Below are 16,546 nucleotides of genomic sequence, written 5' to 3'. Positions count from 1 at the left end.
GATCAGGAGGCCAGGAGAGCCTCACAGGTGTCCCAGCCCAGGCCACCTGCATCATCACTTGCAGGTCACTTTGGTCCCCAAGCCTGACTGATGCCAGCAGTCTGCATCTCCTGAGGAAGATTGACCTGGTCTCAAACACTCGTATCAGAAATCCCATATGGGCTGCAGTATGTGTTGGTCCCTTCCCTGTCTCCCCCGTTCCAGCCTTTACGCAGTCAGAGCCATGAGGTGCTGCCCACCCTGGCCCGAGTTGCATCCATGCTGAAGGCAAGCAGTCAAGCTCAGGAAATTAAAAGGCTCTCCCTGAGTGGGACTGGTGCAATTTTGCAGCCTCTCCCTCTGACACTACTTCCTCTTCTGCATTCCCCCTGCCCTGGCTCTTGCTGGCCAGTGTCGGCAAGGGGCTGCTGGCATTGGCATGGTGCTGCCGGCTGCCTGGCAGGCTCTCCCGGTCACTCTGCCAGGCTTTTCAGGGCTCACTCTCACTTTCTAGAGGCTGGAAGTGCAGAGCAGGAGACGGGCTGCCTTGGCAGCTTCACTGTTTCCAAACATTGAAAGGCAGAGAGAAAAGTCTGCTTCTCCTGGCTCGTCAAAGCCACTACCACCATGGATGTTGGCCAAGCCCTCCTAAAAATAACGGCGGTGCTACCGGACGCACATGCTTCTCGGGGACAAAGGGGCACAATGAACCCCGGGGCAGCAGGAGCAGAGTAGAGCGGAACAGGGGGAAAACTTGGGCTTTTTTTTCTCCATTCCTCCCTCGCAGCAAATGAAGTGGCCTGTGTTGTCCCAACCAATGCTAGTCAATAGCGACCAGAGACATCTCTATTTTCACAACCAGTACGGCTCAGAATAGCTGCAAATTGCCTTTTCCCGGCTGAGAGCACCTCTCTCGCTGTTGTGTGAGCGTGACAGGCATCATGGTGATGGTGATTCTGGCCCAGTCCTGCAGCTGGCTGAAGCCGTGATCTGTCTCCCCATCTTAACCTCCACCTCCACCTCCACGAGGTGTGAGCTCTGCTCTGGCTGTGGCTCCAGCAGCTGTGATCCCAACTGGCCTACTCGGGCGTGACTGCAGCACGTAATTAACGACCGGACTAAGGAGTAAATGAAAAGTGTCTGAGTGGCCCAGGAGCAACTGCAGCTGTGGGGGAACATGTCTTGCTAACTGTGCCGCCTGGCTTCAACACAGTCATCCTGGGGTAGATGCAAAAGCATTGTGCTTTTAACACAGCAGCCCCTGGGCAACCACACTGATGCCTCCAGCCCAGCACAGGGAACATCAGGTCCTTCCCACACTCCCATGTCCACCTTTGGACAAGTCTGACTTTGAAAGCAGCTTCTGGGCTCTCCTCCAGGTGCAGTGCAGATGCACTCGGTGTAACGCAGATACACTGTGCTTATAAAGATACCTGCCATGTGCTTCTGCTTGAAACAGGAGAAGTGAGAGGAGATGTAAAACCATACGTGTGAGCCAAAGCAGTCTCTTCCTTCCTGCTGTGGCCAAGACATCTCCTGGCCCCAGATGGAGGGTCAGCACAGACAAAACATCCAACTTCTCCTCTTGGCAGGAGGGTGAGGATAACTGGAAAAGCAAAGCCAAATTATACCAGAAAGAAAAGGCAAAGTCCTGAACATACTCAGTGTTTCCATGGGCTGGAAGAGGCTCTGACAGCTCAGGCTCTCCGTGAAGCTGTAACATACCTTCTCTCCAGTCTGTGCTCTCGCTAAGTGTTTCGTGGTGGGAGAAAGCTGATTATAACCAAAGGCTGAACAACAATCTTTCCCAAGTCTGATTGATCTGCTGGGACACCTTGCAGAAAAATGGCTAAGCTGTAAGCAAAAGGTTGGGTGTTTCTCATCTCTGCAGTCAGGGTTTATTTTCTTTGAGTCAAAATAATGCAGCAGAATTGATGTGAATTTGCTAAGTGTTTCATGTGACCCAAATTTTTGGGTTTGGCACACAAAAACCTACCACGAGAAAACTATGTTTCAGCTGAAACAATTTGCCTTGCTCTAAATCTGGGGTGGTTTTTTTTGAATTTTAGGGACTGGATTTCTTTTTGTGGGAGGAAGAGAAGAGGATTTGGCACAGTGACTCTCAATCCCAGCAGATACATATTTGTTTTTCTGTTTACAATCGGGACAATCTGAGCCCTTTAAGCAGATTTAACTGAGTTAAGGCATGAAGGCGAATTTATAAAACAATATGATCCATCATTTGTAAGAAAGGCTTGAAGGCAAAATCCAAATAACCGATATCATAAATCCTTCAGGATATTGTTGCAGGATATTTGTCGCCTCAGAAAAAAAAAAGGGAAATCAGGGTCACTTGCTTTTATGCCTGTCCCTGCTCTTGAGGCGTAACTTCGGACACTTGCGCTTGCAAATGTCAATGTGTAAGTTAAGGCAGACACTACTTGGCATTTGTTCTGCTCCCGATGTATTTCAAAGAGGAGTTGCCAGATCTGTGAGAAACTGCAAAGTGCTGAAGCTCCAGTGAATGATGTTTTAATTTGGTCTGAGGGCTTGAAGGAACATCTTGAAAGACTTAGACAAGTCTTAAGGAGTTTATGAGAAAGAGACTTAAAACCAAACTATAAAAAACCCCTATATCTGATGTAATAAGCTATTTAAATGAGGCCTAAATTGAGCAAAGATGGTTTAATTGGTAATGTGGATAAAATGTTGAAATGTTTAGCTGCACAAAACAGAGCGGATCTGTGACAGTTTACCGAGATGATAAGCTTGTTTTGACAAAATTCGTTCCGAATGTTAAAGGAGGGTATGATTTTGCAAGGTGGTGAACATTTGTCCCTCCCTTTTTTTGCTCCTCTCATCCAGAACAACACTTCAACACATGCTTGGTCGTGCTGACTTGGCATGCTTGTTTCTGGGGTGGGATGCAACACAACATGACATTTGGAAAAAGCACGCTGGCCACAGGAAAGATCATTGCTTGCTCCTGTAATGGGGACTGAGAGGAGACTGTCAGGGAGCCTTCATTTCGCTCACCCTCTGCCTTTTCTCGGTGACTAGAAAACAGGAATAGAGGGGGTTTTTTGTCTTTTTCATTTTCATAGCAGCTTTGTAAAGTGGACACCTACCGGTGAGGTGGTTTGTCAGGCTGAGGGGATTGAGGAAAAGTGAATTGGGAAACCCAAGCTCACACCAGGCTTACTGCTGCTGCCCTCTCTGAGGCAGCCACTGCAGCCTCTCTGGCACTGATGAGTGCCTTGTACAGGCCAGGTTAACATTGCCACCACAGCTACCTCCTCCTTCTCCCAAGCTCAGAGCTGGGACGGCTCACATCTTGTCAGAGTCCCTGAAGGTTGCTTTTCACATAAAAACACGTGCACATCTGTATGACTGCTGGGAAGAGCAACAACTTTCAAGAATGAGCCTGCAGAAAAGGGGAAAATATCCAAATCCCCATTCCTTATAGCATTACTTCTAGTGCAGGCATGTACTAGGGCAGGATGGCGTCTAAGAGCAGACCTCTCTAACAGGACTCCTCCCTCGACCCAGGTTTTTCTGAGCTTGTTTTCCTCCAAGCAGCACATCACAAAGCCATCTTCTCCCTCTCACCCCTCCTCCCCAGCCCAGGTTGTAAAATAACGAGTTTCTTGTTATTCTTGTTATTGCTGAATGGCAGAGGTCTGGAGCCCTGTAAAGAGAAGGGGGCAGCCTAATTAGGGAAACGAGAGCCATCCTTAATGAGCACTCCTGACTAGGTGGGGATTTAAAGAAAAAGGAGGGGGCAGTGGGGGAGAGAGGTCAATCCCTACAGCTTTCTCTTCCCTACCCCCAGCTCCCAGCCCTCCCCTCCTCCCCGTAAACCTACCGCAGTTTGGGGTCTGAGCGCAGGGGCTTGTCTACGTTGTCATCAGTTATCAAACTATATTTTCCTGTTATGCCTGACTTCACAGGGGGTTAATTTCATTTCACCTCCTTTGCTAATTTGATTCAGTGAGGGTACGTCAAGTGTTAGACTGTCCCTGGACCTTACAGTGTCCTTGTGGGTACTCTGGACTCCTTTCTGGGTGACATCTCGTCAATGGGGTGGTGCCTGAGCGAGAGTGACAGCCAGTTGTACCGAGACTTTTCAGCACTCCCTTGAACAGTCTGGTGGTTGTGCAAAACATGCTACATCCACGCATTGAACTGCTCCACATTTATGCTCCACAGGTCACCAGTGTGGCTTCATTTGTGGTTCCTCTAGGCAGTGTGGACAATAGCGGTGCCTGCACGTAAGCGAAAACTGGGCTTTGTTTGCACAGGTGGGATGTGCGGATGCAACCTTGCAGCTAGATCTGTCAGGACTTGTACCTGGCACAATTGGACATCTTTGTCCCTGAGGATCACACAACCATGGTGGATAACACGTCCCAGACATCATTTAAGATGCCCTAGGTGTAGTTCTGGTACGCCATAATTCAACGTGAGCTGCTTGATACAGACTACTTCGGCAGACATAAGTCTCTCCGAGTTCCCCTGAGTTCAACTCATCCTATATGTACATTGGCAGAAGCTGAAAGCCTCGTGTGTGGAAATTCAGTTGCAGAAACGTTCTCATTCCCCACCCATCCTCTTGAATTTCTCTCCTGTTCTGCTTTCCCTCGCTCTGCCTGAATCGTAATCAAACACCCCCGCTCTTGGTGAGACTTCAGCTCTCAAGCCCTCTCTGCCACAGACCGGACTCACCTCTGTCTCCTCAAGGGAAAGAGCAAGTCACAAGATACATCCTATCTTGGCCGACAGTGAGTGGTATCTCCTGAGAGCCTGGTGCCCAGAGGCGCTCTGGGAGAGGCTGTGAGCACAAGAGGCTTGCTGGGTTTGCCAGCCTTGTCCTCCTGAACGTGCCCCAGGTTGGCACTAGACAGTCACCTCCAGCAACTCCTGTGATGTTATTTGCAAAGATCTGTCAGAATCCATGCCCAGTTAAATCATCACATGCTGAAATGCTTAAACAGGCTTCCAAGGAGTGAGCTCGCAGCCAGAAGCGTGGGAGGAACGTAGTCTGACAGAAAGGAAATAAGCAGGGAACATTTTACCCATAAAAGCACTTTGCTTTCTCTTTGCTTCATAAATCAGCTTTCTCTGATCTCATCCAAAAAAAGGCAGTTAATTCCCCACTTCTCTCTGCCTGGGAGATGTATTATTTTCTGTACTTGGATCTTGCCTCGGAGAAACTGAGAGACCTAATTGTTTCCACTGCTCCTTCCAAAATCAGGGAACAAAATAACATCAGAGTGAAGGGCCCTGGGCCACACCTCCCAAGGTGCAGAGCTCTTTCCTTAGGGAGGCAGCCAGAGCCCGGCACTCTCCCTACCTGCCAAGTGTCTCACATGGGTCCCCAAAACCCAAGGACCTCCCTGCCAGCACCCCGCGCCCTGCACTCAGCACTAAAACGTTTGGCCTGAGCATCGTTGCCAAAGGCCAGGTAGAGCCAGATGAGGAACAAGCACCCCACTGCTCTGGGGAAGAAGTCACTCATTGGGGTATTCCCGCTGCCTGCGGTGGAATGGGTCATGCAGATGATTATTCACCGGCAGGAGTAAAGATTGAATCAGCCTGTAATGCCTCGGCACCAGAGTAGAGACCTGTGGCCAGCTACACTGATTCCCTCTCCCATGTATTAGACACGTAGCATTCCTCCAAGCCTACCAGAAATGTGGCTTTTTATCAGAACCTTTTTTCTTCTCTGTTTATGGCTTCAGGATGCCAGGGCTCCTCTGGACTATAGTTTGAACTCATTTAGCATTTTTTGTAGGTGAATTTCTTGGATTACCAAGAAAGTCTTGGCACAAGAGCCAGTTCCTTTCTATTCCTGCCCTGACATGTAGACTCACCAGTGCTCTCTCCTAGCAGAAATGACCACACATCTCCAAAGCAGACAGCCTTGACTTTACAGTCACCTCTAATGACCAGACAAGAACAAGGCCTGAAGAGTAAAAATAAATTTCACTTCCATTGCCAGCTCCAAAGGGGCAGGGAGGTTGGACTAGATGATCTTTCGAGGTCCCTTCCAGCCCTTAAGAGTCTGTGATTCTGTGTGCTCAACTTATGATCCAGTTGTTTTCCTGATTCACGTCTTTCTCTCCCTTGATAGATGTGTTGTACCCTGTGGATTTCTTGGTTATGCTACAGGGAAACAAACAAACAAAAAAATCAAAGAAAATGTGGGAAGAAAGGAGACAGGAGCATTTCTGAAGCAGTGATGCTTCACAGTGAGGCTATAAAAGCCACTGGCATTAGGTGAGAGCTCCCAAAGAGGTGAGAGGCTGAATTACAAGCCGAAGGAAACGTGTATCTAGAAAGTCTTGACATAAAGGCATCCTTTCTCGAGCTGTTCCCCCACAGCTGCTTAACTGAAGGTCTGACTCTCTAAATCCCATCCATCTTAAGCTAGAGGGACTCTACTGGTGTCAAATTATAGCAGGGGACAGTATGCCTCTAGACATCTGAAAATCTCCTCAGGAGCTCTGACATTAAGGCTGACAGGGAGAGAATGCTCCCCTGGCATCCTCACAGCTCTGCTGTGGGACTCAAATATCAGGACATGCACCTGCAGCCGTGGCGTGCACGAACCTACCTCCCCTGGTGGGTCGAGTCCTCCAATGTGGAGCTGTGGTTACCATCAGCATGGGAGAGTCCCACTGACAGTCTGTTACCCAGGGCCTTTGTACAGTGTTTGTCTACCAGCAGAAAGTTTGCACAGCTTGTGAGGAGGGATTTCAATAGAAAATTAAAGCACTGTGGCTTCTTCATCCCAATGTAACACTTGCCAGCTCTGTCGCCTGTTGGTTCCCTGTGCTTTCTGGTCTCTGGCAACACCTACAAACGTCTGGAAAATTTCTGCTACAGGGATTTTTATCACAGTGGCTGATCCTCCATGAAAATAAGATGGCACACTGTGTTTTAGAAAGGCAGTGATGGGCAGTGGATGTTGGCAGTGTCTCTATGCCCATTCTGGCCCAAGAGCCCCAGGTTTGCTCTGGCTCTGCTAGCAATAAGGCCCACCACCACTGTGTGAGAAGGGAACCCCAGCAAACAGCCCCCCGATTTGCAAACCAAGCAGATGCAACTCTCAGAAATCACCTCATTACATCCAGAGAAATGTGACCGTGCTGAATTTGCCAGACGTAGGAGCAAGAACATAATACTGAGTCTTTTCCACCCTGGTAGCGGATGGGTAGGTAACTCCTAGGCTAGAGTGGACCTGTACATAGCTTTATAGGGCTATAAATGACCAGGCTATAACTATCCACTGCAATCCTCATTAAAGCTGTGCCTGACACTCACAAACCACCAGGTCATAGAAACCACTTCTTAAATATGTGTCCATGTTTCATTTTCTGGGGTGGAGCACTTGCTGGCTTCATTTTTTCTGTTGGATTTTTTTCCTCTGTGAAAAAAACCCATCCAAACAAACCAAAAACCCCAACATCTTAACGGCTCATTTTCTCCCCAGTGTGCAATGAACCAAAATGGCTAAACCTCAGCAAAGTGTAAGCCTTGTTTTGAAAAGAGAGAATGGAGCTCGAGCTGGATGTGTGGGTGGCAGGTGAAGGTAGGTGGAGAGCCCATGTATGCATAGCAGGTGCATGGAAGTGTGAGGAAAGGGAAAGCATGGATGCCACAGGGTTGCATGTACGACGTGCTCACACATATGTGTAAAGGTACGCACACACACATGTGCATATATAGATACATATTCCTTTTTGCATCTGCCCAAGAGGAGCCCAAATGCACAGGTCTGTGCAGAATTGAGTATGCAGAAGTGCTCCCTGGCTCCTCTGCCAGTTGAAAGACTTGGCAGGAGAATGGGAACAGTCGCTGAAAAGCCTCGTTTTCTGTGCTGAGTTTGTCTGGGGGACTGGGCTTGTATGCTGTTTCTGAGTCTCCCTCTTGTACCTGCTCTCAGATCCTGTTTCTGCTTTATAACTTTGCTCATATTTGCTGTTTCTTCATTTCCCTCTTGCTGGCTCCTTTTCTGTTATTCCTTCTTCTCACATTTCCTCCCTCTGCCACTTTTAAAATATTTTCCTCCTTCCCTTTCATTTCTCTCATCTGTTGCTCCTCTCTGGGTTTCTCCTCTCATTCCTCCCATGCTGGCATCCCCTCTTTTCTCTGCCTCCCTCTGCTCCCCCATCCTTGCTCTCCATCCTGCCTCTTTCCCTCGTGCTCCCATCTCATATGCCTTTGTTTTCCCTTCCCTCTCCCCCTCCGCTCGGCCTCTCTCCCCTCTTCTCTCCCTCCCGCTTCCTCACTCCCTTCTCTCTCTGAAATAAACTTCCCCATGTGAAGCCCCTGGCTGCCTTCCAGCCTCTGGTGAGATGAAGGGGTCCCTGGCATACGCTCAGCACTGCGCTCCATAGGGCATTGTAACCACTGGTACCAAGGCTATAAAATCTTTAGTGTCTCTAGGAAAGATGACTGTAAATTCTTCAGAAGTCCCACCATGGGTGTAAAGATTCTCTCCTCCCACCCCCCCCCCCCCCCCGCCAACCACCACCTCTCCCCTCCTTCCCCGGGCCTCTGTGAAAGGGGCTATGTAGTAAAACAAGGGGCTCACTCCTCCCCTTTGCTAAAGCCCCAGCTCTGATCAGGATTTCAACGGCGCATGGCTCTCCCCATTGACTTCAAGAAGAGATTTCAGTACCCTGCAGAGCGGAGAAGCAGCTCTCAACACTCTTCTGGTCACTTAGGTATTTGACTTTATAAACACGATTAAAAAATGTTAAGAAAGCGCTGAAGAGAGGGAGGCCTCCCCTCTAAATGTTGAGCAAACAGAAACACACGAAGCACTGTTAGGCTCAGAAAGATGAACCAGCCTCGGGCCAGCAAGGGAGTGTGGGGAAAGCATTTAAAATAGGTTAATTCTCACATAATACAAATTTGCTTGAAGTTCCAAAGCGTGGTTTGTCTTTTTTTTAAGCTGGCCTCCAACCTCACGAACGCCAAGCAGACCTTCTCAGGGGCATTCAACAGGGAATTTAGCCAAGGCTTTGCAGAGACAGCACAGATTCCAGCTTTTGGTCCCCAGGACATGTGTTTAGCAAGTGTCAGAGCTGGTTACTGTCAGGGTGGTGGGCAGATGAGACTCGGACGTTCACAAAGAGCAGTACGAGCCATAATGACACTTTTTTAATCTAATGCATAAATTTCCTGGTGCTTGGCATGAGAAGAGAGAGCACACAGCTCTGGCGTGAAGAGCCATATGGCAAAAGCTTTTCGGTACAGCCACAAGCCTGATGGGTCTCCCATGCCATGCACAAAACACGTGATGGGCTCCCACCCAGCGACCTCCTGTCCCAGAGCAGGACATCCCAGTGGGGCTGCGGTAAGGACCAGGAGCAGTAGAGACGCCACATTGACTGTGGAGAACCCACAAGGTGCAACAGCCCCAGCAGAAGGGATCCTGAGGTGTCTGCATCATTCCCATTTTCCGTGTGAAAGACTTGGCAGGCTTGCAAATACTGGGCCCATCCTTCCTAATGGGTTGTACTTCGGCATGTGGCAGAGGTGGCATATTCCCTGGAGTTTCTAAGGGGGTGCTGGAGTTCACAAACTCCCCTTTGCCTTCTCTAAACTGTAGCACAAGTTCATTTTGAAAAGCTTGAGATGAGGAATTCAGGGCATTCATATTTTCATCAATTCCTGTCCACAGTGCCAGGCTGTCGCTGTTTAGCGTGAAGGGGAAGAACTGAGGGGAAATGAGGGGGTTGGGCTGGCAGGATGGGGTGTGTGGTGGTACCTGGGACTGTGATGGTGTCAGAGGGAACATGGGCTGCGGGAAGAGGCTTTGGCGAAATTGCATCTGTGAAAACTAGTGGAGAACTTTGAAGCTAAGGAGTGCTGTGAAGTTGGCAGAGCCTTGTGGAAGGCTGTCCAAAGCACCTGGCTCTTTGGTGACAGTTCGAATAGCAGATTTGCCCAAAATGGAGGAAAGCATTGAGTGAAGTTGCATGGCTTTTTTGTTCTGCCTCTCCCTTTCACTTCCCCTTGCCAAGTCCCGCTCCCCACTCTCCCTGCCGAAGAGCTGCAAAGCCGTTTCCCTCCTCGTGTAACTGCAGCTACAGACAGTTCCTTTCATCTTCCTTTGCTGCCACTTTCTCCTGGGTGCTTTGAGCGTAGCCAAGCTTCCTGTCCAGTTTGTGCTACTTCCACAGATTTTGGTGTTTCTGACCTATTGCTTCCATGGGATGGTGGGGATCAACCCCATCTGGTCAGCTCTGGCACTCCCTTGGTACACCAGTTCCTCCAGCTCTGCTGAAACCTGATAGGCTCAGCCTGTGGTACAACAGCAGGCACTGAGATGCCCCATATGTTCAGCTCTCTGGTGATCCGCTGTCTGAGTCCTGGTGGGTAAAAGTGGAGATCATAGGACCTAGGCTTTATTCCAAGCTATGCTAGTTTTTAAAGGGTGATGCTTTGGATTGAGACACACCTTTATCCGTGCCTTAGCTTCCCCGAGCACAAAATAAGGTGACATACTCTTGACTAGTTTTGGCAACCGATCTTGCAGTTAGCTACTGTGCTGGTTTTGCCTGGGATAGAGTTAATTTTCTTCACAGTTGCTAGTGTAGGGCTATGTTTTGGATTTGTTCTGGAAACAGTGTTGATAGCACAGGGAAGGTTTAGTTACTTCTGGGAAGGGCTTGCATAGAGTCAAGGCCTTTTCTGCTCCTCACACCACCCTACCGGGGAGAGGCTGGGGGGTGCACAAGAAGTTTTGAGAGGAAACAGACAGGACAGCTGACCCCCAACTGACCAAAGGGATATTCCAGACTGTATGACAACATGCTCGGCATCTAAAGCTGGAGGAAGAAGAAGGAAGCGGGAGCACATTCGGAGTGATGGTGTTTGTCTTCCCAAGTAACCACTATGGGTGATGGAGCCCTGCTTTCCTGCAGATGGCTCAAAACCTGCCTGCTGGTGGGAGGTAGTGAATGAGCTCCTTGTTTTGCATTGCTTGTGTGCATGGCTTTTGCTTTACCTAGTAAACAGTTTTTATCTCAACCCACGAGCTGTTTTCTCACTTTGGCCTTTCTGATTCTCTCCCTCATGCCACTGAGGGGGACAGTGAGCCAGCAGCTGTGTGGTACTTAGCTGTCAGCCAGGGTTAAGCCAGGACAGCTTTCTGCCGGTGCATATCTGGTGGCCTCCTTCTCTAGATGACCTCCTGCAGTTTGAAGCTGAGATGTCCAGGTCTGAAAAGCCCTAGGTGTGGCAAGCTAAGACAAAGAAGGGAAAGCAGGTACCTGTGTTTGAATACCAATTCCTATCCTCTGTGGCTTAGCAAAGTCAGGGGAGGGGGTGGGGGGGAGCTGTGTGTCTTTGTTCCCACGTGGTTTCGTGATGTCGCCCACTCAGTCTGAAGCTTTGGCAGTTTGGTAAGACCCTGCACAAAGGCAGGATAACCATGTCTCTGGTGGGGGCACTTGCTGCTGAGACCAGAGCAAAAGCTAATCAATGAGACAAAGGAAGATGGCCAAGGAGGAGGGAAGGGGTCACAGGGTCACAGTGCCAGGAGAGGTGCAGAGTGATAGCCCTGGGATGTTGCATGGGGTGACAGCCTCCAGGCTGGGTGCAGCCCCACGAGGGAACTGAATGAGGGGAGGATGCTGAGAGAGCTTCCCCTGTGGACCAGGGGCCAGCTCTGCCCCATCACTTAGCTCAGGGCGTCTGCTGAGGCAGCCAGCGCTAGTGGGGGAGAACAAAAGGAACTGTGGGTTACACCTTCTTTACCCTCAAAGTAAATGCCTCCCTCAGGTTTTCTCCAAACCCTCCCCCACCTCCTGTCAGATATTTCTGCCATGCAGGGCCTAGAGAGAAGGTGCAGGAGCCAGGGGGGGGGATTCATGTGGCAGCATTTGCTCTTCGTCCTCCCGGTGGCCCTGAAACCCTCCAAATCTCATTTTTAAATAGGCCACCAAAACAACCACTAGATGTTGAATGACTTTCGATCTCCCCTGCCCTAGACTGGCTTTGAAATAGTGACTCAGATGCCAAAGTCCCAGTAGCAAAGTGGCTTTTTAATGACACAGCTCGAGCTCAAATTCCAGGCACAGGGGGAGGCTTTGACACTGCTGTTTGTTTTCTTATTGGAGAAGTTCAAGAGAAGCTCAAGGCTTAAAAGCAAACCCTTGAAAGCAAAGCATTCCTAATCACATAAAAGTGTCTGCGCAGGCCACGGCTGAAGAGGGGGCTTGTGACTTTAATCTTTGCATATCCCTTTCTTTCTTCAAGCATCTCTCCCTCTCACAGACAGGGACACACACACACACACTCACACAGATGCACAAAACTCGCCCCAACGCCAATAGTATAATGCTCCAGGAGAGGAAAGCGGAGGAAGAGGAGGAGGAGAAGGAAGCCGGCCCGCCTGCCTGCCCCCATGCTGAGCCCGAGCAGACTTTGTGAGAAAGCTTCTCTCCATCTGCAGCCCAGCCCGGTGGGAGTCAATTAATTCTGAATAACCTAAACCGACAGAGGTATTTGCATTCACAACCTGACTGATGACCGTATAAAATTGATTTATGAATTGAAGTACTTTCCCTCCCCTTATCCCCGATTCAAGCCATAATTGATTATACGTGCTGCAGCGAAATTAAAGAAAAGAAAATTAAAAAAAGAAAAGAAAAAAGGGAGGCCCCACAGACGCTGCTCTATATTCTCAAGGTTTCCCGGGATTAGCTGATCTATTCATCACTTATTGCTTTTTCTCCCCCTTTTTTTTTTTTAATTTAAAAAGTTGCTTCCTTTCCCCTCTCCACCAACTTCCCCCCCCCCCCAACCTTCATCCCCCAACCCTCACCACCACCTCTCAGCACAGGCTTTTGGGAGAGAAGATGGGAGGCACAGCACCCCCCCAGCCACATTCCCATAGTGTGATGGCGAGGGGACCTCAAGCCTGACACCCTTCCTCCCGAGGCAGAACAGACCCTTCCAAAAGGAGAGGGAGCCTAAATTGGGTAGGCCTCAACCCAACTCTGCTCGAGGCTCATGCTTAACTTGCTGCCCCACTGTAGGCCTTCATGTAGTGAGATTTCGCTTGGCCCTTCCAATTGGTCATGTCTAATGGAGGACTTTCTCATCATACTCCTACAATGCTCATACAGTGCTTTCTCCTTTACCTAGGGAGAAGTGCTGTGTGAAGGCAGGTGCTACTAGGCAAGATCCACTTGCCCAACATCAACAGGAAGTACAAGAAATCTTGCTGGAAGCACTTGAGTGATTCAACTCCACAGATTCCATCCTGGCACTTGAAATATAAATATCGAGCTGAATCCTGAAGCCTAAGAGTTGATGACCCTTTTCATCTTTTTCCCCCCTCATTATCCACCTACTCATCCCTATCTGTGATCCCAGTTTCCTTATCTTCTCATTGTTTTTCTTCCCACAGAGGAGCAGATCAGCGTTGGGAACGTTCCAAAACCACGCAACTAATCCGTGGGACAATCTCAGGCAGAATATGGGTCACCCATTAGTCCTGTTGTCTTTTCTTTCTGCATCTTTCTAAACCCTTAATTAAAAAAATAAATAAATAAAGATTATTTCCTTCCACTTGAGTGGCAAGAGGCAAACAAAAACCCAGATGAAGCTCAACTGACATAGGAATTCATTAAAAAGCATTTGCTGCTGAGCTCTGTAAAGCTCATAGACCTCTTGAGTGTGTAGGAAAAAACTTCACGTCACTTTTTGCACATTTGCAATGCTCATGGTTCCTTTTACATGAAGGGAAACTATAGTAGAAGAAAGTATTTAAACCAAATCTTTCGAGCAGCTGGACAAGGGACAACAATGTCCCCCGCGTGCCACCTCCAATGAAGTAAGAAAGGCTGTGATCTAAGTGAACCAAGACAGAGATTTTTAACTTGCTCGTTCCCAGTATCTACAGGTCCAATGGTGAGAGCTCGCTTATGTCAACCTCCAAAGAGCTGTCTTGCTCTATTTGGATAATGCTGAACAGAGGAAAGGCACTCAATGAATAAACAACAAACAAGACAACTTCCGTTAACTGCTCAGAGAGGTTTTCAGCAAGGACTTTTGCCTGGCAGCAGTGGTGCTAGCCACAGAGTTCAAGGAGAAACTGCTTTGCTTCTGTCTAACAGGCCTCCAGAGGCTGAGGTATGGCTCCTCAGGGTGCAGCTGTGCCCCTGTGCCGCAGCTGCCTGCCTGCCTGCCTGCCCTTCACGTCCCCCCAGCCCGCCTCACGCCTTTGTCCTGCCCTGGGACCACGTCCCTGCAAGTCCAGTTTTGCAGGTGTCTGAACTCATTGTGCTGGGGATAAAGTGCTGGGGGAAGGGGGGCTCTATCTGTGTAATTAAAGCCAAAGGGCCTACATGGTTGTATGAAGCTGGATAGTAACTGGCTGCTCACATCCCTGGTGGAGGTTCTGGGGTGAGCCTGGAGGTATGTAGAAGACTTCAGAGCTGGATTCAGGAGATACTAGCTCCATTTAAAACACCAACAGCTACAGCACCATCTGTGGTCTGGGCAAGTTCTGCCTTCTCAACCATGATGCTAGTCCAAATGAAACTAGTGAATAAAAACTGCTTGTGGGTTGGGGATAGAGAGTGGTTGATAGAGAGTAGTCCATTCACAACTCAGGAGCTTATGAGCCAGCAGACACCAGAGAGTGCAGGCTACACCTACACCCACACGTCTCCTGATAGCTGGGGACTGAAATCTGACTTTTTCATCCTGGGCTAAGGCACGGAGCTTAGGGGTGGGGAACCAGAGGCACACAGTGGAGGGGGGAAGCGGCCCTGGCAGTGGGGGGCACCGCCTGGTACTCCCATCCGCCCAGCTCCATCCCACCTCTGCTGCAAGGAGTCTCGCAGATGTCAGCCCCGACAAAGGCACGCAAGCAGGAGAGACGTCAGCACAGATTTACATCCAAAGGTTGCCATGTCCTGAGTGGTAAACGGGTGGACAAAGAAGTTAATCGAGGAGTCAAAAAGGGCAACCTGAAGAGGAGAGGCAGCTGGGAGTATGGAAGCAGAAATCAAGGCAATCAAGGAAAAAAGAGGGAGAGTTTTGCATGCCTTTCGAATTTTTCCACATGGAAAGAACAGTGCTGTATTATCTGAATCAGAATTATTGTTACTGCCAGCTGAGAGAGGGCAAACAGGAGGCTTGAACTGATGCCTCTGACAGCAATCACAGTCTGTCTTTCTTCCCACAGAAACCCGCAACCCCTCTGCAGACAAAACGACTGCCCGTGTAGCTTCCTGAGGTTGCAGAGCTCGCAAGGTAAGTGTGGTGCCATCCCTGCTCACATCTGCACAGACAGGCTCTACTATCACATATCTGCTGCAGCAACACCAAGAAGTGCCCATCAGAAGATTGGTACTGATCCCACGCAGGGTGCACTGCAAACGTGGAGCTTAAAGATGGTTGGTGCTGCTCAGAGCTCGCACCATAGCTATCACAAGTGGCAACAGATCACTGCAGCCCGCAGCCAGGCAGGCATTTCTGAACTATTGTTCAGAGTACAGACTGAGGTCATGTTCCCTTTTAAGCTGAGTCAATCTTTTTACTGAGTTCATTGGAATCTCGGGCCAAAGCTGGCGGCTGCTAGGTGGACCGAGCATCCTCTTTCAGAGCTTAGTTGGAGCTGTATTAGCCCGTGAGTGTTTGGGACATGCAGAAGGTGACATCACCATCCATGTAACTAAATAAACTCCTCCAGATTATTCTTTTTTCTCCCAGAAATATTGATAAAAGGGCATACTTTTTTACACCTTTCTCTACTTCTTCTATGAGGAGCTGCTTTTCCAAGTGTCAGGTTCTGTTAGATAAGGCATTCTCCTTTTTTATAACATCACAAATTGATCAGCCACCTTCTAATAGCATTAACTCACGCCAGCAGAGGCACCAGCTGGCTGCCAAATGGGTACCAGAAGGATGGGCTGCTCTGAGTTATGCCCACTGGTCCAACTGCCCACCCAGGGCTTGCCCTGCTCGCTGCATTTAACATGCCCAGCCTGACTTCCTGGAGAAACCTTAACAGACACCACCTGCACAGCATCTGGTTTGCAATAACGACCTACTGCCAAGCCAAAACCTGATTATCTCCTCTGGGAAACCCAGCTCTCCTTTTGCAGTAGTGTGAAACTCTCAGGCAACAGAAAGGATGAGGGCTCAGTGCCTCACCCACAGCACAAGAAGCACTGGGGATGGATGTACTTCCAAGGGCTTCTGCACCTGAACTAGGAGGTAGCTTGGTACTTCTATTAGCCTAGTGGAGCAATTAACCTTGCTCGACAAGCAAACTTGTGAGGATCTGGGCTTCTGTGCCTTATCACCACACATACGAGGCGATAAAAATACAGGACCTACTTAAGTGGGACAAATGCAGAGCATTTTGCCAGATACCTAAGGCCTCTTGACTGGCTGAAGCCATCCTTTTTGTGTGTGTGTGTGTGTGTTTGTGCACAGGATCTACTTGAAATTCAGAGACAAAAGGCTTTCACCAAAAAAAAAAGGTGGCTATTGGTCAGATGCAAGCCATTTAACTCAATATAAGGGTAAT

The sequence above is a fragment of the Colius striatus genome, chromosome 1, assembly GCF_028858725.1.
Source record: "Colius striatus isolate bColStr4 chromosome 1, bColStr4.1.hap1, whole genome shotgun sequence".
Lineage (NCBI taxonomy): Eukaryota > Metazoa > Chordata > Aves > Coliiformes > Coliidae > Colius > Colius striatus.
This window is presented reverse-complemented; position numbering follows the sequence as displayed.